The following is a 26,483-nucleotide window of genomic DNA, read 5'->3' on the forward strand; positions in this document are numbered from 1 at the left end:
TTTATAGTCCTAAGATGTGCGGGTTAGGTGCATTGGCTGTGCTAAATTGTCCCTTAGTGTCCCAAGATGTGTACGTTAGGGGGATTAGTGAGGTAAATGCGTGGGTTACGGGGATAGGGTGGAATGTGGTCCAGATAAGATACTCTGTTGGAGAGTTTGTGCGAACCCGATGGGCTGAATGGCCTCCTTCTGCACTGTAAGGATTCCATAGTGAGAATTAAGTCTTCACTTTTGCTGTGAAGCCCAGGCTACCTAGTCAAATGCTTCTTCAGTTACTGAAAAGCAGAGTTTGTTTCTAACGCTAGCAATTGTATCTCCAGCAAAAACATTTTTCTACCACTGCACTATCATCACCACCAGCTACTGAAAACTCGATCTAATCGAGTTTTAATCACTTTAATCGCTTCGAGACATGATTAATCCGGCCTCCCATCTGACATCCTTAACAAACTCTGAAGTTGTGCAAAATGCAGACATAATAAATTCAGGCATCCATATCCTGTCCTGTTTGTCCATCACAGCCCTCCTCACTAAACTGACTCGGCATATACCAACAAACTGCTCGCCACATCATGTACGGCCGTGCTCCACTCTACCTCTGCAACCTCTTCATGCTTTACATTACTCCACCATTTCGTCCTCACATTATGGTATCTGTGTGACCGCCGATCTTTTGGATGCTTCCAGAAGGTGTCCATTCATTCCATAGATCATAGAATCTACAGTGCAGAAGGAGGCCAAATGGCCCATAGAGCTTGCACTGGCAACAATCCCACGCAGGTCCTGTCCTATCACTATAACCCCATATATTTACCCTCCTAATCCCCCCAACATTAAGGGGCAATTTAACATTGTCAATCAACCTAACTCGCACATCTTTGGACTGTGGGAGAAAACTGGAGCACCCGGAGGAAACCCACGCAGACACAGGGAGAACGTGCAAACTCCACACAGACAGTGACCCGAGGCCGGAATCGAACCCGAATCCTTGGTGCCGTGAGGCAGCAGTGCTAACCACTGTGCCACCATGCCACCCCCGTCAGCACAAAGGCCTGAGACATCATGGCACTCATGGTGGAGATGGACTCCTCTAATCATGTGCGATGCCTCTGGAAAGGCTGACAGATCCACACACGTCCTCTGCTGCTGTTGCTGCTACAGAATCATCCTCTTCATTAATGGTCCCCAACGCTCAGCATCTGCATCCAGCGGGATAGGTTTTGGAAAGTCCCCTCCCCATCCCTGCACCAGGGAATCTTCAATGTTGCCCAGGTCTCCCAACATCTCCTCCTTCTCACTCGCGTTGTGTGGCTCACCATGTTACAACAATCTTTTCTTTGAGACCTCAACTGAGGTTTGTGTGTCTGAGCTGAAGGAGGGAATGTATGAGTCATGTGATTATACTTCCTCAGCGCATAAGCCTTCCTCTGAGGAGTCTTCCTTCTTCTCCAGGGCCATCTCCTGAGCAGTGCTTGAAGGACACTTGGGAGATGAAAGACGTGAATTAGAATTGACAGGTACAAACGTTTCATAGTCAACAAAGTGCAGATTTGTGACCCACAGCACCATCTCCAGGGATACCTTCGGAAATCGGGCATTTCCTCTCTTTGAGACACAGACACTCAGTATGTCTCAGTTGCCAGTTATAAAATGTTTCCTTTCTGCCCCTTGTCAGTTTTTTAAATAAATACCGAGGCTTCAACAATCGGGTGCAGGTCTTCCCACTCAAATTGTTCAGAAAACTCAGAAGCAGGATGCTAATACTGTGGCTGAGTTAAGAGCCAGGGGAAAAAAAAAAACAGTCCATGAACTTTCAGTTTCCGGCCTCTTCTGCTGCAGTCCGAATATTAAAATCCAGACCTCTAAGATTCTAGGTTTCCAAACTGTGCCCCTCGGACCCTCAAAAGCACTAGAGGGGAGGAATGTGGAAGATCTGAAGCTGCATCCCGGAGGTCATAAGCTCTCAGTTTCTGACATTCTAATAGGCTATTGTGAATATTTATTGGCTTACTGCAACTTTATTTCTGTACCTTTGGGGGGGGTTGGACATTTTCTGCAATAATAATCTTTGCATGCCTGAGGGTATTATTTTTTCTTGGAGTGTGCATGGAACTTTTTGCAGTGGTGGGTCCCTTGAAATGTGTGAACGTTTTCAGTGAGCCCTTAGTACAAATTGCGTTTGAAAACGGCTTCTTAAGAAGGAGTCTCTGACAAGGATTCTGGTCGCACTCTTCCTTATAATATTCGCTATTGATCCAACTTGACAGAATGTGTCAGATCAATTCCGCGTACAGCTATGACTGTGGGCAAGGTGTCATCGGATAAAATTGTTCTGGAAAATGGAGTTAAAGGCTGTAGTTATTTCCGTTGATCGATGTTAATGAAAAATAATAGCATGGATATAAATCATCAAACCACTTCCCACTTGCACTAATTTCTTTATAACCAAAATCAAACAAGGCGGGGTGGGGGGGGGAATATGCCTGACCATTTCTAATAGCTGAGTGAGAAAGGGACGCGTTGACTTGGAAAAAAGATTTGCATTCCCTTCCCCTCCTCAAACACAATGTTTTTCAAATAGAAGAGGTATGAGCCATATGGGACGTGAGTTATGGAGATAAGGCAGGAAGGTAGTGTTGAGGATGATCATATCAGATCAGTGATGATCTCGTTGAACAGAGGAGCAAACTCGATGGGCCGACTGGGCTCCTGCAGCGTTTGGTCTTTATTTTTAGGTGGGACCAGTGTGGGACGGAAAGCATTGGAAAAGTGTTGAGAGATATCTTGGGGGAGGCGGGGGAGGTGGCGCAGGGGGGGGGGGGGGGGTGACATTGTGGTTGGCCTCAGGAGCCCACCTGTCCTTAATTATCATTGTTTTGTTGTATTTTCTCCCTGTGTTAGTCTTTCTGCTTTCAATTTAAGGGTCGTTATTTCTGGGAGCAGTCAGTAGGCTTCAAGAATAGCTTCAAAATGTGATATTTTGCCCACATGCAAGACATGACTAAGCAATGGTGTAAATATCATTTGCAAAGCTAAATCAAGATTGCAAAATTCTATTTTTTTCAAATATTTCAGAGCATTTCTTCTAGGATTCAATAATGCGCAAGCTTTTTGGAGGAATCACCATTCCTTGGGGCCAATATCTGAGGTTATGGGTGGAATATTCTGATTTATTGGGTAAACATAGACGATAGGAGCAGGAGGAGGCCACTCGGCCCTTCGAGCCTGCTCCGCCATTCATAGAATCGTAGAATCCCTACAGTGCAGAAGGTGGCCATTGGGCCCATTGAGTCAGCACCGACAACAATCCCATCGCAGGCCCTATCCCCACAAATTTACCCCACTAATCCCTCTAACCTACACATTCCCTGACACTAAGGGATAATTTAGCGTGGCCAATTAACCTAACCCGCACAGCTTTGGACTGTGGGAGGAAACCGGAGCACCTGGAGGAAATCCACACAGACAGTGACCTAAGCCGGGAATCGAACCCAGGCCCCTGGAGCTGTGAGGCAGCAGTGCTAACCACTGTGCCACCGTGCTGCCCCATTCATCACGATCATGGCTGATTGTCCAACTCCAGAGCCTAATCCTGTTTTTTCCCCATAATCTTTGATCCCATTCACCCCAAGTGCTATATCTAGCCGCCTCCTGAATACATTCAATGTTTTGGCATCAACTACTTCCTGTGGTAATGGAATTCCACACGCTCACCACTCTTTGGGTGAAGAAATGTCTCCTCATCTCTGTCCTAAATGGCCTACCCTGTACCTTCAGACTGTGACCCCTGGTTCTGGACGCCCCCAGCATTGGGAATATCCTTCCTGCATCTACCCTATCTCGTCCTGTTAGAATTTTATAAGTCTCTATGAGATTCCCCCCCGTCGTTCGTCTGAACTCCACCGAAAACAATCCTAACCTCGTCAATCTCTCCTCATGCATCATCTCGCCATCCCCGGAATCAGCCTGGTAAACCTTCGCTGCACTCCCTCAAGAGCAGGAACATCCTTCCTCATAAAAGGAGACCAAAACTGCATGCAATACTTTAGGTCAACTCAGGTGGGAAAAGTGGTGTCTAGCCCACTGGCTGCACTGCTGGCTTTTCCCACCATGTTTTTTGACACTTAAATCAATATTAAAAAAACCAGGAGGCAGGAAATAGGAAAAAACAAGGACCTCCGAAGCTGCTGCCCCACCCCCCCCACCCCCCTCGGCCCCTTGCTCTGGACAAGGAACCCTCGGCACTGCCCCTGATCTGCATTGTAAATCGGGATCACAGTTATATAATTGGCAGTGGTGGGGACAATCGAGTGGGCAAATTCCCTCTGCGTAAAAGCTACTTTGGGCCTTCTACTGGATCCTCTTCCCCATCCCTCCCCCAAACAGGGATAGACAATTGGAAAATCCCCCGATATCATGTATCCTCCTCCGGATTCTGCACTATTACCCCTAGAGTTGTCCAAACTTCCATCTATTGCAGGGGTGGGCAACCTACCATCCAGGGGGCATATGAGGCCCATTTAGGTTGTGAGTACTGCCCATGAGACATTTTGTTGACTGTTGCCCACGTGCAGGGTTGCCATGTTCTGTTGAATTTTATCCGCATGGTTTTTTATTTGTTGGTTTTACCATTTGACATTGATAATTCTATTAATGTATAAATGGTTAAGCATTTTCTCTGACTCATTATGAAATATTTGTGAATTAAATGTATTTTATCCATGTGGTCATGATTCAGGAACAAACCTGATTTCAATCTTGCAGCCCGCTGAGATGAAGGAGGGCCACTCATGCGGCCCACTCACTAGCCTAGGTTGCCCATCACTGATCCACTGGCCCATCTTATCTCCCATCTACATGCTGTCCCTCAGTGACGTAGCCTGACAGCGCATCCTAGCTCACCATTACCTCCATTGATTCCTCTATTGCTGCTTATCAGGCGTCCTGTACTGGATAAGCACAGATGTACTATTTCAAAGGTTGCAGGCACTTTGAACCCACGTGAAATCTCTGTTCTTCATCTGTCAATTTTGTCTCCACCCACATGGCCACTGTCCCGGACTGAACCCGACCATTTGTACCCTTGGTGTCCTATTTGACCCTGAAATCAGCTTCTGACCCTAAATACCCAAAACTCTGGCTTTGGTTACCTTCATATGTGAATGGCACCAAGTCCCATTTACCCATCACCCCAGTCTGAACTATCTTGGTACTCGATCCTCTAACACCTTGGATTTAAAAATTCCCTTGTGTTCAAATCCCTCCTTGACTTCACCCCTCCTTGTTTTGATTTTGAATTGATTTATTATTGTCACATGTATTAACATACAGTGAAAAGGTATTGTTTCTTGCGTGCCATACAAACAGAGCATACCGATCATAGAGAAGGAAACAAAAGAGTGCAGAATGTAGTGTTACAGTCATAGCTAGGGTGGAGAGAAAGATCAACTTAATGCGAGGTAGGTCCACTCAAAAGTCTGACAGCAGCAGGGAAGAAGCTGTTCTTGAGTTGGTTGGTACCTAGCCTCAGACTTTAGTATCTTTTTCCTGACGGAAAATGGTGGAAGAGAGAATGTCCGGGGTGCGTGGGATCCTTAACTATGCTGGCTGCTTTGCCGAGGCAGCGGGAAGTGTAGACAGAGTCAATGGATGGGAGGCTAATTTGCATGATGGATTGGGCTACATTCACAACCTTTTGTAGTTTCTTGCCTTTACAACCTCGTATAATCCTCTTGATTACTCTGCAATTCTCTAATTCTAGCCTCTGCATTCTCCACTTTCTTCAACCCACACTTGTGATCATGGCTTCAACTGCCTGAGTTAGAGTTCTTTGAGGAGGTAACAAGGAACTTAGATAAAGGAGAACCAGCGGATGTGATTTATTTAGATTTCCAGAAGGCCTTTGACAAGGTGCTACATAGGAGATTGTTAAATAAGTTAAGAGCCCATGGTGTTAAGGGTAAGATCCTGGCATGGATAGAGGATTGGCAGAAGGCAGAGAGTGGGGATAAAGGGGTCTTTTTCAGTATGGCAGCCGGTGACTGGTGGTGTGCCTCAGGGGTCGGTGCTGGGACCACAACTTTTCACAATAAACATTAACGATTTGGAGGAAGGAACTGAAAGCACTGTTGCTAAGTTTGTAGATGATACAAAGATATGTAGAGGGACAGGTGGTATTGAGGAAGCAGGGGGGCTGCAGACGGACTTGAACAGGTTAGCAGAGTGGGCAAAGAAGTGGCAGATGGAATACAATGTGGAAAAGTATGAGGTTATGCACTTTGGAAGGAGGAATGGAGGCATAGACTATTTTCTAAATGGGAAAATCCTTAGGAAATCAGAAACACAAAGGGTCTTGGGAGTCATTATTCAAGATTCTCTTAAGGTTAACGTGCAGGTTCAGTCGGCAGTTAGGAAGGCAAATGCAATGTTAGCATTCATGTTGAGAGGGCTAGAATACAAGAGCAGGGATGTAATCCAAGGCTGTATAGGGCTCTGGTCAGACCCCATTTGGAGTATTGTGAGCAGTTTTGGGCCCTATGTCTAAGGAAGGATGTCCTGGCCTTGGAAAGGGTCCAGAGGAGGTTCACAAGAATGATCCATGGAATGAAGAGCTTGTCGTATGAAGAACGGTTGAGGACTCTGGGTCAGTACTCGTTGGAGTTTAGAAGGATGAGGGAAGATCTTATTGAAACTTGCAGGATACTGCGAGGCCTGGAGAGAGTGGACGTGGAGAGGATGTTTCCACTAGTAGGAAAAACTAGAACCAGAGGGCACAACCTCAGGCTGAAGGGACGATCCTTTAAAACGGAGATGAGGAGGAATTTCTTCAGCCAGAGAGTGGTGAATCTGTGGAACTGTTTGCCGCAGAAGGCTGTGGAGGCCAGGTCATTGAGTGTCTTTAAGACAGAGATTCTTGATTAATAAGAGGTTCTTGATTAATAAGGAGGTCAGGGGTTATGGGGAAAAGGCAGGAGAATGGGGATGAGAAAAATATCAGTCATGATTGAATGGCAGAGCAGATTCGATAGGCCGAGTGGCCTAATTCTGCTCCTATGTTTTATGGTCTTATAGATTTAGGACTGAGTTGAGGAGAAACCTCTTCACCCAAAGGGTTGTGAATCTGTGGAATTACCTGCTAAGTGAAGCAGTTGAGGCTACCTCATTGAATGTTTTTAAAGCAAGGATAGATTCGGTTTTGAACAGTAAAGGAATTGAGGATTATGGTGAGCGGGCGGGTAAGTGGAGCTGAGTCCATGAAAAGATCAGCCATGATCTTATTGAATGGCGGAGCAGGCTTGAGGGGCCTGATGGCCTACTCCTGCTCCTAGTTCTTTATGTTCTTATATTCCGTGTATGTACCTAGATCCTAGACCAACTTCAGATACTTGCAGTCAATTCTGAATCAACATTTGTTCTTCTTTGGTGTGCAGCTGATGTTCTATACAGTCCATTGAATCTGTTTGACCTGCACAGATATATTCAAAGCCATGAATCTGTCTGGTGCGATCATGTTCGACAGCGCTTCTGAGAGCGCGAATCAAATGATTTCAGGAGCTAAACAAACACTTCATAACACAATACCTTAGGAGTTTATGCTGCTACCTCTGCATTTCAAAAACACAGGCTTGGAATTTTTTACATCAGTGCAACTTTGGGTTGGAAAGTGTGCCAGGCAGGTCTGCCCTGCCAATGTAAAGATGCATTCAAATTTCCTGCAGATTGCATTAGAAGAAGCCTGAATGTAACATGGGTAGAAATGGGCATAACGCATCATAAATGACAGGGCCCCAGGGAAAGAATTGAACTCGGTAAGAAAATTAAAATGTCAACTCAATCAACAATTATTCATGCACATCAGACACAGCGTGTCTTAGAACCTGTAGCCGGAAAAATCTTTCAATTTTTGATGTGATGTCCTTGCACTGTTTAAAAATCCATTGATGCAAGAGAATAGGAGAGCACATCTTTCGATGAGAATAAATTAAGATCAAGCACTCAAAGAATGCAATAAAACTCCAGAAAAAGTACTGTTTCTCTTTGCACTTTGGAGCCGAGATATGGTTGTCCTCTGAAAAGACGAAGTTTGTGTGGGAGACTCTAACATAGAAACTAGAAGCAGGAGTAGGCCATTTGGCCCTTCGAGCCTGCTCCACCATTCATTATGATCATAGAATTCAATATCCTGATCCCCCTCTTCACCCCATATCCCTTGATCCCTTTAGCCCGAAAAGCTATATCTAATTTCTTCTTGAAATCAGACGACGCTTTGGCCTCAACTACATCCTGCAGTGGTGAATTCCAGACATTCACCAACCACCCTCTGGGTAAGGAAATTTCTCCTCACCTCAGTTTTAAAAGGTTTATCCCTTGTCCTCAAGCTATGACCCCTAGTTCTGGACTCCCCCACCATTGGGAACATACTTTCTGAATCTACCCTGCTTAACCCTGTTAGAATTTTATAAGTTTCTATGAGATCCCCTCTCATTTTTCTAAACTCCAGTGAATATAATCCTAACCGACTTAATCTCTCCTCATATGACAGACCAGCCATCCCAGGAATCAGCCTGGTAAATTTTCATTGTACTCCCTCTATAACAAGGACATCTTTCCTCAGGTAAGGACACCAAAACTGCACACAATGCTCTAGGTGTGGCCTCACCTCTGGCCATATACAATTGCAGTATTGAAGGGAATGTTCCCTTCCAGTCGGGGAACACAATGCAGTTGAGGCCAAAATATTGTCTGATTTCCAGAAGAAATTAAATATAGCTCTTGGGGCTAAAGGGATATGGGGAGAATGGGGTAATCAGGATATTGAATTCGATGATCAGCCATGATTAAAATGAATAGCGAAGTACCCTGAAGGACCAAATGGCCTGCTCCTGCTTCTAGTTTCTATGTCCTCGAATAGCATTTTAAACAAAACATCACCAGTGTTTCATTAAATAATGGGGACAACTGAACTGAGCAGGAATTGGGAGATGTGGAAAGTTGCCTCGCAGTTTAAAGATTGCACCCTGGCAGTAATTCAGCCAGCAGCCAAGACATGGAGAGAAGTACCTCTTTCCAGATGATAACAGAAGAAGGCCAGCCAGCTGGTGGGCAGTCAGAGTGTGAACTTTGATTCAGTGCCCGAGCCAGCTCAATGACCTGAAGCTCTGCATCTCCTGCACCGCTCAGCTGGCCCCATCATTTCTACCCCTCTTGCATTCTCCTGCACAGCTCTCGATCCTCTGACCAACACAACATGCTGTCGCACACAATCCTTTCCCTCCAGCCTCCTCCTCGATCTCCATCCCGACAGACCTAACTCACCTCTACTCACAGCCTATTGCCCCCTCGTTCTCATTCCTCAATGTCGCCCTCCTCAAATGTTTACCCACCATTGTCAGCGCTCCGTTAACTACTCGCGCTCCTAACTCTCTGCCTTCCGCTGTGCAGGAGAAGAGAGCTGTATCTCCAAGCTCAGACAGAGAACTGGGAGTGGTGTTGCAGTCATGGCACCCTGACTTCAATGGAGGTGGAACCCATGGAGATGAGCAGTTTTGCAGAGCTTCATGGCGGTGAAGTCAAAAATGAATGCTGAGCTGGAGAAAATATTCCGAAGGGTCATTAAAAGCCGGCCAAAGGGATGTATTTTGAAGAGGGTCTTAAAGGAAGGGAGGGAGGTGGACGAACAGGGAGGTTTTGGGAGGAAATTTCAGAACAATGGACCTAAACAGCTGAAGACATGGCAAGGCATCGAGGGAATTAATCCTAAATGTTATTATGTTAAGCATGATTAATAAACATAGGTCAATATGTTCAGCTATGATATCAGGAAGCATTTCCTCATAAGGTGAAGGAAAGACATGCACTTGTATAGTTTTAAAAAAAAATAACCACAGGTATTTTACCACCAGTGATGTATTTTTTGAAGTGTCACCACTTCTGAGTTGTAGAAAACAAATGGTCCCCCAGGTAGGGATACGGTGGCCAAAAAATAAGGAAGCTGCGAAGAGGAGCTCTTGACCTAGACCAATCTTTGGCACTGTGCTTAAATGTTCGATGTATGGCCAATATGGCATGCACATCCGACGCTATATTGATAAAGGCTAAATCTGTTTCTGTATGCACACAAATGCCTAAGAGGCTTAAAGCATGTTTGCCACCTCCCACTATTCAAAATTAATTTGCAACTGACTGCAGCATGTGTATTGAGAACAGAATCTTGCCTTCATTTCAAACCAAAAGGAAATTGGATGTTTGCTGCCATTGTCACGATTGTTATTAGTTACTGCTATCAATTTCTAAAGTACATTTAAGCCTCTCTCATCCCACTGAGCTTATAGTGGCTGTATCCTTTAATGTTAGAGTTTATCATCTATTTTCTCATAATTATAGCTTGGTAGGACTGGCACTGTGCAATATTTTGGCTTTTTTTTCAATAGTAAGACATTCCCTGTAGTTGCAAATTCAGTTAAAAAAGTAAATGATTCGTAACTTTTCTTCGAAATAGCATGTGTTTATTACAAAATGCAATCAACTCTTCCCATTATCAGTTTAGTTTGCGTTGTTCGAAGCCTGCAGTTGAGATCCCTGGAAACAGACAACAGTTGAGGTTTTTTTTGCCAAAGTTCGCATGCTGTGAAAAGCTGAATGCAGATAACTGCAGCACAAATCAATGTGTGTGTGGGCGTGCACTTGCGAACAGTGTACTGACGGCTGAATCATCAAACGTCTCACCCTAAATTCTTTCAAAAAGTGTCAAATTTGCACACCCTTCAGATCAAGAGGTTGATGTGTAGCGGCATTAAGTGGGACAAGAAAACTGTGATGCGGAGAGTGCATTGCTGTTTCTTGAAGGCTATTTTACAGTTACAAGCTCCTGCATTGAGTTGTGCACTGAATTTGAGTGCCAATTGGAGACTTTGCCCGACCATGTACTGGATTGTTTTCTCACTGAGGGACTGGACTAATTGACAGCTCTGCTGATACCTCCACGACTATATTATCTGAGGCCAAAACCCTTCAGTAGCATATGTAGACTTGATACATGGTGATGTTTCTTTCTGCTAAAGGCACTATTGCATCTCAGTGCACCTTGTTTTTAGACTGAAAACTATGAAATTAATTATACCCTCATTCTTTGAACTGACGATTCTCCTTGGGTGCTCTAAATTCTTGTGGCTGATCAAACACTGGCAGGATTGTGTGTGAGACTATTTTGGTTAGTGCAACGTTGAAAATAGGTTTTTTGCTTTAGACTTATTTTTATCTCTTTCCCCCACTTCAAAAAAAAAAGGTGGGTTTAATTTATATTTCCAGTATAAATACTGAACGTATTACTTATACGCTGGACATTAAATGTTGAGTAGTGAAACTTGGGATCGTTAACTGCGTGACTGGAGCAATGAACCGTAGAGTAGGATGTCTTTCTTTGCATCTTCCCATTCATGAACTGGGCTCCAATACTGGGTACCTCCCTTGTAGTCCTGAATGTTTCTAAATGCCAGGTGCTACTGGTCTCATTGCTAGTGGAATATTTGGTGGCCATGAACTGTACATTCCAAACTCTAAAGGAAGAGAAGTAGCCAATCAAAAAAGTAGCCAGTCAAATGAAAGCAACTTCATTTCAAAGTGAGGGTGAATTTCTTGTTCAGTCTGACAGCTGCCTTGGTTGGACCCATTGTACCTCTTTGTGGTTTTTATTCTTATTTATTTGAATTTGAAGAATACGTTCCCATTCTGTGGTGCTGCCACCTGTAAGAGACTAGGGGGATTGGCCCATTCTGTTTCTTCTCATGTCTTAACTCTGGTGTTTGAATTGGATTTTTAAAAAATGAGTTCAATCAAATCAAGTCCAATTCAGAGTCTCAACAAGTGAGACATTCCCGATCCAAGCTGACAAGGCAGGGCTCTCACCTCCTGTCTTGGGCTTGATCTACATGATCCAAGCTGATTGGAGTAGGCATTGCACCTCCTCCAAGGCTTGTTTGAACTCATTACTCTAAACCCTTGCCTTAAAGACCCTAAATTTGTTTTCTGTCTACTATGATGGCCAAAGGGGCTCGTCAATACATCTTGCAGTGGGCCTTGTGGAGTACAAGTTCCCCTATTGAGTGGGTGGTGGCATGCCCAAAAGGAAAGGAGCAGTGGGAGTTTAAAGCCAGCTGACCATGCCCAGACCAGCAGTCAAAGGACTCTTGGGCGTGGCCTGTGTACTGTAGCCGCAGCAGTGATGCTTTATTCACTATGTAAATGAAGATGACTCGGCGAGACTATCACATTTTTTCTAAAAAGAACTTCTAAATTTAGATAGTATGAAGATACCCCAGGCAGATGGTGCACTGATAATGGGATCTGTACTCTTACTGTTGGCAATGCTGAGACATCACATTGTGCAGAACTGCCTTGAGGCAGGATCCAAAATGTGAGGTAAAAAGTTCATTGTGGTGCACAGACAGTAAAATGGCCAGAGCAGCTAAAGATCAGGCAACTAAGTTTGCTGGCCAAACTTTCTTCCTGTTGTTTGGAGCTTTAATGCCCCATCATCCCACACACCCAATATTTACACATCCCTTTGTTCAGTAATGATGCTGTAAAGAAATAAGTGCTATATATTTGTCTGCCATCTATTAACTATTTGGTAAATGACGGCTTATTTTCACCATGTCAATGATCACCAGAAAACAAGCGGGAGGGAACTTGCCATTTATTTTATACCCTGACTGATTTTGTTTTCCATTGAAGGCAACATTGCTATTTCAAGTATATATTTAAAACCGGTTAAAAAATCCATACTGTTCATAGATCATAGACTTCCTGCAATGAAGAAGGAGGCCATTTGGCCCATTGAGTCTGCACCAACTCTCTGACAGAGCATCTTACCCAAGCCCAACCCCCTGCCCTATCCCTGTAACCCCACATGTTTACCATGGCTAATCCCCCTACACGTCTTAGAACATAAGAACTAGGAGCAGGAGTAGGCCATCTGGCCCCTCGAGCCTGCTTCACCATTCAATAAGATCAGAGCTGATCTTTTCATGGACTCAGCTCCACTTACCCGCCCGATCACCATAACCCTTAATTCCTTTACTGTTCAAAACTTTATCTATCCTTGCCTTAAAAACATTCAATGAGGTAGCCTCAACTGCTTCACTGGGCAGGGAATTCCACAGATTCACAACCCTTTGTGTGAAGAAGTTCCTCCTCAACCTGCTTCCCCTTATTTTGAGGCTATGTCCCCTAGTTCTTGTTTCACCTGCCAGTGGAACAGTCTTGGGATACTAAGGGTCAATTTAGCATGGCCAACCCACCTAACCTGCACATCTTTGGACTGTAGGAGGAAATCAGAACACTTGGAGGAAACCCATGCAGACACAGGGAGAATGTGCAAAGTCCACGCAGACTGTCACCCAAGGCTGGAATTGAACCCAGGTCCCTGGCACTGAGACAGCAGTGCTAACCACTGTGCCACCATGCTGCCCCGTTACTCAGAATTCCCTCCTGATAATGCCCATTCGTTTCCTGTCAATCTTATTGGAATATTCCTGAATATGAAAAGAAGTGTAAATCAGCATTAAGAAATCAGGCTGAAGGAAAGTGTCAGTCTTGTTCCTTTTAAAAAAAAAATATCGATATATTTGCATTGGGCACAGCATGCAGAGAAAATGCAATCATGGATGGTGATCAATTTTTAATGTGGCATACTTATGTTCTAAAAATGTACGGTTCAGGACTCGATGGGCCAAATGGCCGCCGCTTCACTGCAGGAAGTCTATGATCTATGAACAGTATGGATTTTTAAACCGGTTTTAAATATATACTTGAAATAGCAATGTTGCCTTCAATGGAAAACAAAATCCGTCAGGGTATAAAATAAATGGCAAGTTCCCTCCCGCCTGTTTTCTGGTGATCGTTTGACATGGTGAAAATAAGCCGTCATTTACCAAATAGTTAATAGATGGCATTGACAAATATATAGAACTTATTTCTTTACAGCATCATTACTGAACAAAGGGATGTGTAAATACTGGGTGTGTGGGATGATGGGGCATTAAAGCTCCAAACAACAGGAAGAAAATGTGAGGACTCTTTCTTTTTAAGAGAAAGGATAATCTCGGTGTTTTGTGGCCTTGTGGAGAATCCTGCAACTGTATTCTTATCCTTCTATAACACAGATAAGTGAATACGTCTTGGGGTTCCAACCCTCCAGGCTTGTCCTGAGAGCTCCAGGGGTTAAAGGTTAATCTTCAGGCGAACCACTGTGAGTAACCCCGGAGAGCTATCCTTGGTGCATTTAAAGAAAAATTTGAGTGTGTTTTTTAATTTTTCTTTGAACACTTTTTTCATTTATTGATTGCAAACATATTGCAGATGGGGGAATGAAAGGCATTTTGACTGTGCAGGGCAGGTGGAGGCCGGAGGTTGTCTGATGATATCTCCAGGAATACGTCCAACCAGAATTGGCAGTGCTTGCATACCTCCCTTGGAGGAGTCAGCTGTGGATTTCGATGTGGATGAGCCCTCTATGTAGAATGATTTATGAGCATATGGGTTTGGACATGGCTTCAAATTTCGACTTCTGGTTTAAGCTGCTGCTTAAGACATTGATTAATAGAGTGCAGATAAAGGTGGACACTGAGCAAATATGTTTCAGGTACAGTGCATCGTGTGTGAGTGGCATCCACATTGCATTAGCATAATTGTGTGTGAAAGAGCAGCTTATGCAGTGATTGGCAAAATCCGAACTTTAGTCTGATTACTGTGCAGAGATTCCCTGCTCCCAAGGTTGAAAGGTCAGGTCACATAATTTTAGCGTGCCATAAAATGCCCAGCTCTTTTTTTTTTGCCTTGTCTGAAAAATGGGGGCTTCACCTTGAGAATGTTTGCATTCTTTTTTGTTTCTTTGTTAAATACCTAAGACAAACCTGTATATGAGAGGAGCTGTGGCAGTGTGATCCAACTAAATCGGTAATATGCTGCCTTAGCTGGTCGTGGGAGTCGGTTTTTAATGGCCGGAACTTTAAACTTCAGCGCGGACATAAACCGGGTGGTAGAGAATCGGTTGCCAGTATTCATCTGACGATTGTTCCTTTCTGCTGACAGCAATGACTTTACCTGGTCAGGCGGGAAGTATAGACAGTGTCAATGGATGGGAGTCTGGTTCGCGTGATGGACTGGACTCCAGATCCAGAGCAATGTGTTGACACTTAACTGAAATGGCTTAGCTAGTCTGCAGTTAAGCATTGGTAACAAATGCTGGTCTTGTCAGCAATACCCACATTCTGTGAAAGAATAAATATTTTAAAATATTAATGAAGAGCGGGAGACTCCTTCCAATGTCTGGCGATAACGTCCTGCTCAACCAGTGAAAACAACAACTTGCATTTCTATTTTTGTGTTTCAAGTAGCAAAACGCCTTTTGGGAATTTACAAATAGTACCAAATAAAATGTGACACTGAACCAAGTAAGAAGAGACTCTGGGTGATGACCAAAAGCGCGTTAGAGGGGTAGGTTTTACAGACCTCCTTAAAGGCGGTGGAGAGGTGGCAGGAGGGAATTCCAGAGGTAAGATCAGTATTTGTTGCCCTTGGGAAGATGTTGGAGAGCTGCCTTCTTGGTTCGCCAGGCCATTTCAGAGGGCACTTAATCAACCATAGTTCGGTGGGTCTGCAGTCAAATGGAAGCCGGACTTTCTTTCCCTCAAGGGCATTTAGTGGACCCATCTGAGGGGAGAGAGCGAAAGTGGATGACAGTGGATGACAGTAGATAGACAGTGGTTAGCACTGCTGCCTCACAGCACCAAGGACCCAGGTTCGATTCCTGGCTTGGGTCACTGTCTGTGTGGAGTTTGCACATTCTCCCTGTGTCTGCATGGGTTTCCTCTGGGTGCTCTGGTTTCCTCCCACAGTCGAAAAATGTGCAGGTTAGGTGCATTGGCCATGCTAAATTGTCCCTTAATGTCCTGGGATGCACAGGTTAGAGGGATTAACGGGGTAAATCTGTGGGGTTGTGGGGAAAGCTCCTGAGTGGGATTGTTGTCGGTTTAGACTCGATGGGCTGAATGGCCTCCTTCTTCACTGTAGGGATTCTATGAAGGAGAGAACAGCTTCTGTGGAGGAAGAACAATTCAGAACCAGGATGGGAAGTTGGGTGGCCATCAGATAAATGAGAATAGGGCCAAGGGAGGAGAAGGAGGTGGGTATCGTGGACAGAATGAGTTGGGAGGGGGTGGGGGGGGTGGTGCTTGCATGGAGTGTGATAGGTGAGAAACTAGAGGAAATGCAGGGCTAGGACAAGCGAGGGAGGCAGGGGAAGCATCTCAGAGCCTGTTGTGCTGGAGCTTGGAGGGAGAGAAGCAGCAGAGGCAGCTGATCTGATCATCTCAAACTTGTACAAACACTCACCTGATGAAGGAGCAGCGCTCCGAAAGCTACCAAATAAACCTGTTGGATTTTAACCTGGTATTGTGAGACTTCTTACTTAGTCCACCCAGTCCAATGATGGCATCTCCACATCATCTCAAACTTCGTGACAAAGAAGTCTATGATTGGAGGTGAGGGTGGGGGAGAGATTGGAGGGTGTTTAGGAGACCCTAAAAAGTGGAAAAAAGAAGTTGGGGTTTATCTTTACATTCCTGGGTGGCACATTTTGGCAGAGGAGGGAACCTGAGGGCAGTGAGTGGCTAAACCAGTTATCCTGTACCATTCAAAACTGAATATTTGGTCAGTTTTCCCTCATTTTGAATTGCAAGACCTTGCAGTGTGAACATTAGGTGCTGTATTTCCTGTACGACACCAGCGAGTACACTTCAGGAAGTGATTCAGGTGCTATAACAATGCATGATTGTTCCTTCTCGTGTACCCTGTACTATTAAATATAACTTCATTTGTTCGGTAGATTAAAGGCCAGGCTCTCATGAGCAAACCACATTTATATGCAAGATCAAACTGTAAATTGATTCCTTTTGTAGTGGTTTGAATCCCTAAAATAGCCTCTGTTTCACACAACCCAGTGCCATTAGTTGCAAAATAAAGGTTTTGTGCGCTCAGGACTTCCTGTGTCGCGTGATCGGTGGATTTTGTGAAGTGTCTGGCGGAGAGGAGACTGTAGCATGAGCACAAGGTGAATGTTAAATTGCAAAATGTACTGCAAACTGCACCGAGGTTATTTTTATTGATTTTTCTGGAAACTTGCTTTCAGATGTGCAAGAACAGGCTTTTAAGAGCTTTTTTTTCAATGTCATGGAAACGAACTTTATACAGTAGTAAATTCAGAAAGCCTAAAGACTGGGAATGGCTGTGCAATCCATCTGGCTTGTCCTGCAAACATTGATACCTCTCACTCCCTGACATATCCAGTTGTGCTATATTGCTGCCTCCCTGGGCGGTTATTCCTATAATTTTACTACTATCTGTGCACAGTGGTTAATCCAAACTATCCACGTACTCCCCATGCCCTATACATGGTCCGGGACGCTTGGTTTTGGAGTTTGTGGTAATCCTGAACATGTTCTTGAAGTTCAATTTATCAATTCCCTTGCATGGAATTGAAAGAAGAAGGAAGAAAGAAAGAAAGTTTATTTATTAGTTACAAGTAGACTTACATTAACATTGCAATGAAGTTGCTGTGAAAATCCCCTAGTCGCTACACTCCAGTGCCTGTTTGGGTTCACATAGGGAGAATTTAGCATAGTCAATCCACCTAACCCGCACATCTTTGGACTGTGGGAGGAAACCAGAGCACCTGGAGAAAACCCACGCAGACACAGGGAGAATGTGCAAACTCCACACAGACAGTGACCCAAATTGGATCACAAGAATAGAAAAAAAAACATTGAACATGTGTGTGTTTAAAGGTTGGTATAAGAAATAACAAAAATTGTGAAAAGCAAAATGAAATATTACCTCAGTTGAAGTTTATTCAGTCGGGCCAGTTCATTTTGGACATCATTGCTGTTTCACTGGTCATCAAGCTCTGATAAGCAAAGCCACGTGTTCATTTGAACACTGCCTGCAGCATAATAATAGCATGAAAATTAAGAAATGTGCTCCTTTCTAGAAACTGGATTGTACTATGCATATGATGTCGAGATTTTAATGATGTTTTAGTGTTTCCTGCCGGGGCCGTATATTGATCCCATGAGAGTTTCTGATTGCTATCACACAGATGCAGTTCAAGTGCTTTTTAAGAATACCACAATGTCTTCATCTGCCCCTTCCTTTTCACACCGATTCCATTGTCGTTCTTTCCCCTTTCTCTCTTTTCAAGCCGTTCGGTCACAGTTTCCTGCTCAAATTTGATATTTTTCTTGCCACATTGGATTTTTCATTTATTATTCTTTTCAATCTGCTTTTCTTTTTCTTTATTCTGATCTTGACAAATGAGCTAAAACTGGCGAGTAACGGTGTGCTGAAATGATAAAAACACACACGCGCGCACAGGTTGCAAAATGCATGTTAAATATATGTTTTATACCAGTGCACCTGGAATTCATGTTTGCAATTCTGGACTACTCGTGTGTGACATGCAATTAGTCCTGCTGCAATCGATTGGAATACAATAGGGTCTTTTCAAAATTGGAATGTGAAGACTCGAAGGAAGCCTGAGCATACTTTTCACAGCTCCAGGTTGTACAATTTAAGACGTTTGAAGTAAATGGGTCCAGAATTCTAAGAGAAAGGATGGAGTTACTTCTCTGATGTGAAGTCGGCGGAGGCTGCCAAGATGGGCAACATTCAGATTATTTATTTTATTTACCTACTAGTGCCACAAATAGGCTTACATTAACGCTGCATTGGAGTTACTGTGAAAATCCCCGAGTTGCCACGCCCCCGGCGCCTATTCGGGTACACCGAGGGAGAATTTAACATGGCCAATGCACCTAACTAGCACACCTTTCGGACTGTGGGAGGAAACTGGAGCACCCGGAGGAAGCCCACGCAGACACGGGGAGAATGTGCAAACTCCGCACAGACAGTGACCCAAGCCGGGAATCAAATCGAACAATTTAATGTCGGTGAAACATTAGAAGGTGTAGCATGAGGAGTGAAAAAAGAGAACAGAAGCATCTTTAGGGAAAGGTGTAAGCTTTTGAATCTAACAAACCTGTCTTTTTGCAAAAATCAATTCTGCATCCAAAATAACAGCAGCAACTTGTATTTATATACTGTGGTTAATATAATGAAATCTCCTGAGGTACCTCAGCGTACTGGGACATGCTCTCAGGATAAAGGGCCGATCAGTTAGGGCTGAGATGAGGAGAAATTCTTCCACTCAACGAGTTGTGAATCTTTGGAATTTCCTCCCCCAGAGGCTTGTGGATTTATGACATTTGTTTACTATATTTAAGGTTGGGGTGGACAGATTTTTTAGTCTCTTGGGGAATTAAGGGATATAGTGAGCAGACAGGAAAATGGAGTTGAAGTCCAAGATTAACAGCAGAGCAGGCTCATCGGGCTGTGTGACCTACTCCTGCTCTTAGTTCTTATGTTCTTAATTTCACAGGAGCATTATAAAACACAAATAGGTCTTTGCTTTGGTCGGGGGAGGGAGTCCCAAAATTGGCTTTTGTGCTTTCATTTCCCCCCCGCTCATCTATCCCTGCCCAACACCCCCCCCCCCCCCCCCCCCCCCCGCCCCCACTCCCCCGCCAGTGATGTAACGGAGTTCCTGCCATGCAATGTTGGGAACACCATTATAGTACTTCACCATATGGTTAGAGGGGGCCTTCTTATTATATCATCCCCCACACCCCCTCCCATGTGGGGAATTCCCCCTGCCAAGGGACAGGGGCAGTCCCTGGAAGCTTTCTTTGGAGAGGTTCGGTGGGGGAGAAGTGGGTTTGTCTCTAAAAACAGCACCCCAATCTTTCAAAATGAAACCAACATGATGTCATGGTACCCGTCCCTTCCATTATTTTCTCCAAAGAATTTAAGAATACAGCGGGAAGTGTCGGCAAGGCAGCTGGCCCTCTGCTTTTCCTGCCCAGAATAGAAAATAAAAATTGGAAAATTCCACCCATTGGGTCACATGAATGGATATTGGGTCAGGTGACTTAAAGCTCGATCAAAGAGGCAGGTTTTTGGAATGTCTGAAGGTGGAAAGTGAGATTCAGAAGCAGAGATATGCTGGGAGGGAATTCCAGAGCTTTGGGCAAAGGCAGCAGAAGACATGGCCACCAATGGTGGAACCATTAAAATTGGGGTGCACAAGAGGCCAGAATTGGAGAAGTGCAGATATCTTGGAGGATTGTGGGGCTGGAGGCGATTACAGAGATAGAGAGGCCATTGGTGGGATTTGAAAATAAGGATGATAATTTTAAGATCACTGTGTTGCTTGACTGGGAGGCCAGTGAGCACAGGGTGACAGATGAATGGGACCTGATGAAAGCTAAGATGTGCTGGGCAGCAGAGTTCTGGATGACCTCACGTTTTTGAAGGGCAGAATGTGGGAGACTAGCCAAGATTACATTGGAATAATCGTTACTTTGCCATATCTCTCACTTAATCAAAGAACATCTCCTGTCTTTATAACCCATTCTTTGACTTTCTCTGGCAACTTATTTCAAAAATATGTTCCGATATTTCTGCTGACCTTTCCTTCTTCAACTTTACTTTAATTTTTAAGCGTCCGCTAGAATTTGAACCCTTGCCAATTGACTCGATATTGTCAGTTCTTTTTATGATCAATCGTAAGTATTTCTATCGGAGCGATGGAAGGAAGAAAGAAGGCTAATCCTCAGTAGATCTTCTGCAAACATGATCGAATAGCGTCATCCCGTAGTTCATAGAATTTTAGTCCTGTCTTTGACTCGTACTTTTTTTTTTCAAGAGCAGTTTCCTCAGGGCGAGTGGAGAATGACAACATGTCTTAAATGTCAAGTTGCCCGAATTAGAAAAGGACCTGCTGCCATGATACTGATGACCAAGACCGAGCAGTCAGTGCTGTCAACATTTTAATTATAAGCTGTATGGAATACTGCTAAGGTGGACCTTAATGCTTGAAATTATACAAGAATTGCACACACCAATACAATGGCACGTCAGGTCACTTAGAGACTTATCACCTGTGCATTAAGAAGGGGTTGTTCGCACCAACTTTCTGGGCTTTGTAAAGGAAGTGTAAGTGGTTCAACACAAATGCTGGAAGTTCCAAGGAGCTTCGATAACCCACAAAATTGGACTGCAAGACAGTGAGTGAAACTGTGATAACAGGAAGCTGCTGAATGACTCTGTATTGTTGTTGTTGTATGACCAACAACCAATGATTGTTTTTAAGCCGATGATAATACCATAGAAGATAAATGTCTCAGTAAAGTCAATGGAAAATGCTGCTTGACAGATTCGAGATCTTGTGGATCTGAGTAATTTAGGTGCGAGCATGAAAGATTTCAAATACTATCGATTTAAAATTTGATTCGAACATTGTCTTGACATTGATCCTGGCCCATGAGCTTGGAAAAGTTAAGTTTCCTCTGGCAAACGAACATTGCAATAGCAACTTTTTAAACTGCTATATATAGTTTGTGAGAGCAGAGATTGGAGAATTGCTGCCAGAAAGCTGTGGGAAATGTGCATGACCTATTTTCAGTATAGGCAGTGGAACGGAGAAGGCTGCGAATTTAGAAGCCTGTGTGGCCAATCCTCAGGTGTTTATGCTCACAACAACTTCTGTGAAGGGATTCACCAAAGGGTGGAATCCAATATAACCTATTGGGGTAACTGGTGAACTTGCATCAAATCATCACCTGAGAGACACTTGTGAAGAGAATAACTGCAGTTGCTGTTAAACCGAATCTGGAAACTTCTGTGGAATGATTTTTAGAAATACATGTAGTTTGCAGAATCACCCTTTAAGTTCCTAATGATGCTCATGACCCTTTCACCAATCTCAGCTTCAGGCGAATGGAGGATGCTGCAAGCAAGCGTATAAATTCACTCGGGATCTGGGCGTCGCTGGCTGGGCAAGCATTTATTGCCATTGGGACAGAGTGGTTCGCTACACCATGAGGGGAGGCAGTGGCTCAGTGACATTGTCACTGGACTAGTAATCCAGAGACACAGGGCAATGCTCTGGGGACCTGGGTTTGAGTCCCACCCTGGCTGATGGTGAAATTTGAATTCAATCAAAGTCTGGAATTAAACATCTAATGATGACTATGAAACCATTGTTGATTGTCATTAAAACCCATCTGGTTCACTGATGTCCTTTAGGGAAGGGAATCTATCATCTTTACCTGGTCTGATCCGGCCCACATGTGACTCCAGACCCATAGTAATGTGGTTGACTCTCAAATGCCCTTTGAAATGGCCCAGGATCATAGAAACCCTACAGTGTAGAAGGAGGCCACTCAGCCCATCAAGCCCGTGCCGACAACAGTCCCCACCCAGGCCCTACTCCCACAATCTCACATATTTACCCTGTTAATCCCCCTGACACTAAGGGGCAATTTATCATGGCCAGTCCACCTAACCCACACATCTTTGGACTGCGGGAGGAAACCGGAGCACCCGGAGGAAACCCACGCAGACACAGGGAGAACGTGCAAACTCCACACAGACAGTGACCCGAGGCCGGAATTGAACCCGGGTCCCTGGCACTGCGAGGTAGCAGTGCTCGCCACTGTGCTCCCCTACCACTGTGCTGCTCTAGTTAATGCAACTCTGAGCATTGTACGAATGTGAAACCGGCTGCAGCAGAGTCAAAATTTGAGTCTGATTGAGGGGAGAAAAAAATCATCAGAGATAAGGGCGGCACAGTAGCACAGTGGTTAGCACTGCTGCTTCACAGCTCCAGGGACCTGGGTTCGATTCCCGGCTTGGGTCACTGTCTGTGTGGAGTTTGCACATTCTTCTCGTGTCTGCGTGGGTTTCCTCCGGGTGCTCCGGTTTCCTCCCACAGTCCGAGGATGTGTGGGTTAGGGTTGATTGGCCATGCTACAATTGCCCCTTAGTGTCCTGGGATGTGTGGGTTAGAGGGATTAGTGGGTAAATATGTAGGGATATGGGGCTAGGGCCTGGGTGGGATTGTGGTCGGTGCAGACTCGATGGGCCGAATGGCCTCTTTCTGTGCTGTAGGGTTTCTAAGATAAGATTTCTAAGATTTCAGGATTCATTTTCAGTTGAGGACAGGATTGAGTAGTTCAGGTGGCTGTGACAGAGAAGCTTCTTGGCTGTTGAGCTGCATTATAATGGAGCAGCTGTTGGCAACATATTCTGTGTTTATGTTACATAATTTCTTGCTATGTTTCACTATCCTTGTTATTTTACTGTTGTCAGCTTGATTATAGCATTGATTAAGCTGAACCTTCCAATCGTGCAGTGAAAGTTGTATATGTGAAATGCAGGTTAACTGAGTTGCAACATTTGACAATGATACAGTATTGCATTTAAGGTCGCACTGTGAATGTAATAACTCTTTAGTTGCACCTCAGTTTTATCTATCACGTACCAGAATGCGTGAATATAGTGATACCGAGACCTGTGAGAAAATATCCACTCTTTGGTATTGTTGTGCTGTATTTTATATTTCTAAGGTGGTGCGTATATATTAGGTCAGGTCTTGGGGTCGCTGTCTGTGTGGAGTCTGCACGTTCTCCCTGTGTCTGTGTGGGTTTCCCCCCCCCGGGTGCTCTGGTTTCCTCCCACAGTCCAAAGATGTGCGGGTCAGGTGGATTGGCCATGATAAATTGCCCCTTAGGAGGATTAACAGGGTAAATACGTGGGGATGAGGGGATAGGGCCTGGGTGGGAATGTTGTCGGTGCAGGCTCGATGGGCCGAATGGCCTCCTTCTGCACTGGAGAGTTTCTATGATCCTGCCAAAGAGGTAGATTCTAAGAATACCTTAAAGTGAGGTAGAGACAAGTGTCCAATGTGATAATTGTTGCAGAGGGAGATGTGTGTATAAGATAGAATTTTGATTGAGATTTGTAATATAATTTTTACTGAAGAAGGTAGCATTACCTTAAAAGGGTAGTATAGTGGTGAACACTACTGCTTCATAGCGCCAGGGACCTGGGTTCAATTCGGGCCTTGGGTGACTGTCTGCGTAGAGTCTGCACGTTCTCCCTGTATCTGCCTGGATTTCCTCTGGGTGCTCCAGTTTCCTCCCACAATCCAAAGATCTGCAGGTTAGGTGGATTGGCCATGCTAAATTTCCCCCGGTGTCCAAAGATGTGTAGTTTGGGAGATTAGCGGGGCAAGTGCATGGGGTTATAGGGATAGGTCAGGGTTTGGGCCTGGGGGAGTTGCTGAGTTGGTGCAGACTCGATGGGCTGAGTGGCCTCCTGCACTGTAGGGATTCTCTGATTACATACTGTACTTGATATATGTGAAACATTGTTCTTTGTTGCTGGCTCGAAGGTATTGAAATTATTCCCCCCAAATCTTTCTCAGCTCAATCTTCTCCACTCAGTAAGATCACCAAAGATTCTGCAACTCTTGTTGGATTGTTCTGGTGAAACCTGGAATGAAGTGAGTGCTTGTTTAAAATTTCGGAACCATTTGACGCCATGATTTAAACTTGCCTTATAAATACTGAGACAGACACCTGCTGGTTTAACTCTTGAGCACGATTTGAAGCTATTTTTGTGGCGCTGTATGTGTCGCCTCTACATTACCCGTTTCCACCCAAGGTATGGAGTGCACTAGCTGGCACACGGAGGATGGTTCTGAGGCCAAGGGAGACAGCTTCATGGATGTAGCACTGAAGTCCTGGCGGAGGAAGGATGTCCTGTACCTGTCGAGAGTAAAGGAGCCCATCTCTCCTGCACAGTTTTCTTTAATTCATTCATGGGATGTGGGTGTTGGTGCCTGGGCCAGCGTTTGTTGCCCATCCTTAGTTACCCTTGAACTGAGTGGCTTGCTAGGCCATTTGAGAAGGCAGTTGAGAGTCAACCATATGGCTCTGGAGTCGTATATAAACCAGACCAGGTAAGGACGGCAGATTTCTTTCCTAGAGGACATTAGGGAACCAGATGGGTTTTGGTGACAATTGACAATGGTTTCATGGTCATCAGTGGATTCTTAATTCCAGATTTTAAAAATTGAATTCAAATTCCACCATCTGCCGTGGCAGGATTTGGACCAGGATCCCCAGAATATTAGCTAAATTTCTGGATTAACGATAATACCACTAGGCCTTTGCCTCCCCTTGATGTTGATGTTGCTTTGCCTGACCTCATGTCATCCTCCCATTTCTCATTCGGACCATGGGGGATCCTTAGCAAGATGCCGTGACCAAACGCACACACTCACTTTGGGAGTCATATAACGTGTCCATTGAGGTGGAACAGCCCAGCACTCACTCACTCAAACTGTGGGCTCTTAGCATGTCCCAGTGGTTTAAGATCTTCTGCTACTTTATTTTGTCCAAGCCAACATTCCCTCCCAATCATTCCCTCTCAATATGACCAAACCAAAATAAATTTCTGCTTATCATTCATCGAACTGCATGTGGGACATTGATGGTTAAGAATGGTTATTAGGTTTACAAAACAACCGATGTACGTCAAAAGTAATTCATCATGTCAAGTCCAGATGTTTATGAATGATAAGGCACTATTTCACTGCAAATTCACTGCCTATCCAAAAAACTGGGTGATTTTTCTTAAGTTGCCATAAGTTTTAATTATTATTGATGAGTAAAATGACGTGCCAGCTTGTTCAGCTCGGTGCTGCATTGGCATGGTAGTGTGCCAACTAGTCATCGGCTTTGGATGCCTGCCTTTTCCCCTGCTGTGAGTGAACAAAATGACCCTTAATCCCACCCAACCTGAAAACCGGCAAGGTCCAAAATTGGGCATGGATCCAAGGTTGCTGATTTTGAGACGTTTGAGATGCTTAATGGGTTTGAACATGGAGTTCATGTAATGTAGAATGGGGTTATCTGCACTGACATTTAAGATAATTGGCAAAAGATTCAGAGGAATAGGGGAAAAAATGCAGTGAGTTCTTCTGATTTGGAATGCACTGCCTGAATGGGTAATGGAGGCAGATACAGTAGCAAATTTCTGAAGGGAATTGGATATTTACTTAAAGATGGGGGGCAAAATCTGGTCGAGAGGAAGAAGCAAGAGAGTGGAATTCATTAAATATCTCTGAAAGGGCCAGTATAAGTACGATGGGTTGAATAGCTGTCATCCGTAATAGAATTTCCGGGATAAAAGTTGATGACGTCTTGATGAAGTGTCTCAGAAAGTCTCCCTTTATATTTCTTCAAATCTCCCATGGAATGCTGAACATGGCCTCAAGTCATGCTCAGAATAATCAGCAACGATTTGTTTACTCCAGTTCAGCTAGTTTGCTGTTTGGAGAGATTGGTAATGGAAATGCTAACCAGCAAAAATGCCGAGCAATCTCTTTAATGAATTCTTGCAGGCAATTTAAGTGTCAACAAGATCCATAACATTCCTCCAAGGAGGCTATTTCTGGAGCATGCATCAACCCTTTGACAAAGATGGTGCCAACCTGCATTGAATGTGGGCTTAAACTGCCA

General features: G+C 44.4%; 1 protein-coding gene across 13 annotated transcripts in view; it reads left to right on the forward strand.

Annotated features, from left to right (window-relative positions):
- The window catches only part of LOC144508578 (band 4.1-like protein 1), a 290,684-nt gene that overhangs the window by 79,270 nt on the left and 184,931 nt on the right, over window positions 1–26,483 (forward strand). For 6 of the 13 annotated variants that reach the window (XM_078236659.1, XM_078236660.1, XM_078236661.1 and 3 more), the window contains exon 1: window positions 20,907–21,179. The exons of 2 other annotated variants lie outside the window; for them this stretch is intronic. The gene's annotated coding sequence lies outside the window, so the exon portion shown is untranslated. Of the gene's footprint in view, window positions 1–20,898; window positions 21,180–26,483 lie in introns of those variants that run through there. 5 more of the 13 variants (XM_078236665.1, XM_078236673.1, XM_078236663.1 and 2 more) reach the window with 3 other exon arrangements.

The sequence above is a fragment of the Mustelus asterias genome, chromosome 20 (assembly GCF_964213995.1).
Source record: "Mustelus asterias chromosome 20, sMusAst1.hap1.1, whole genome shotgun sequence".
Taxonomy (NCBI): Eukaryota; Metazoa; Chordata; class Chondrichthyes; order Carcharhiniformes; family Triakidae; genus Mustelus; species Mustelus asterias.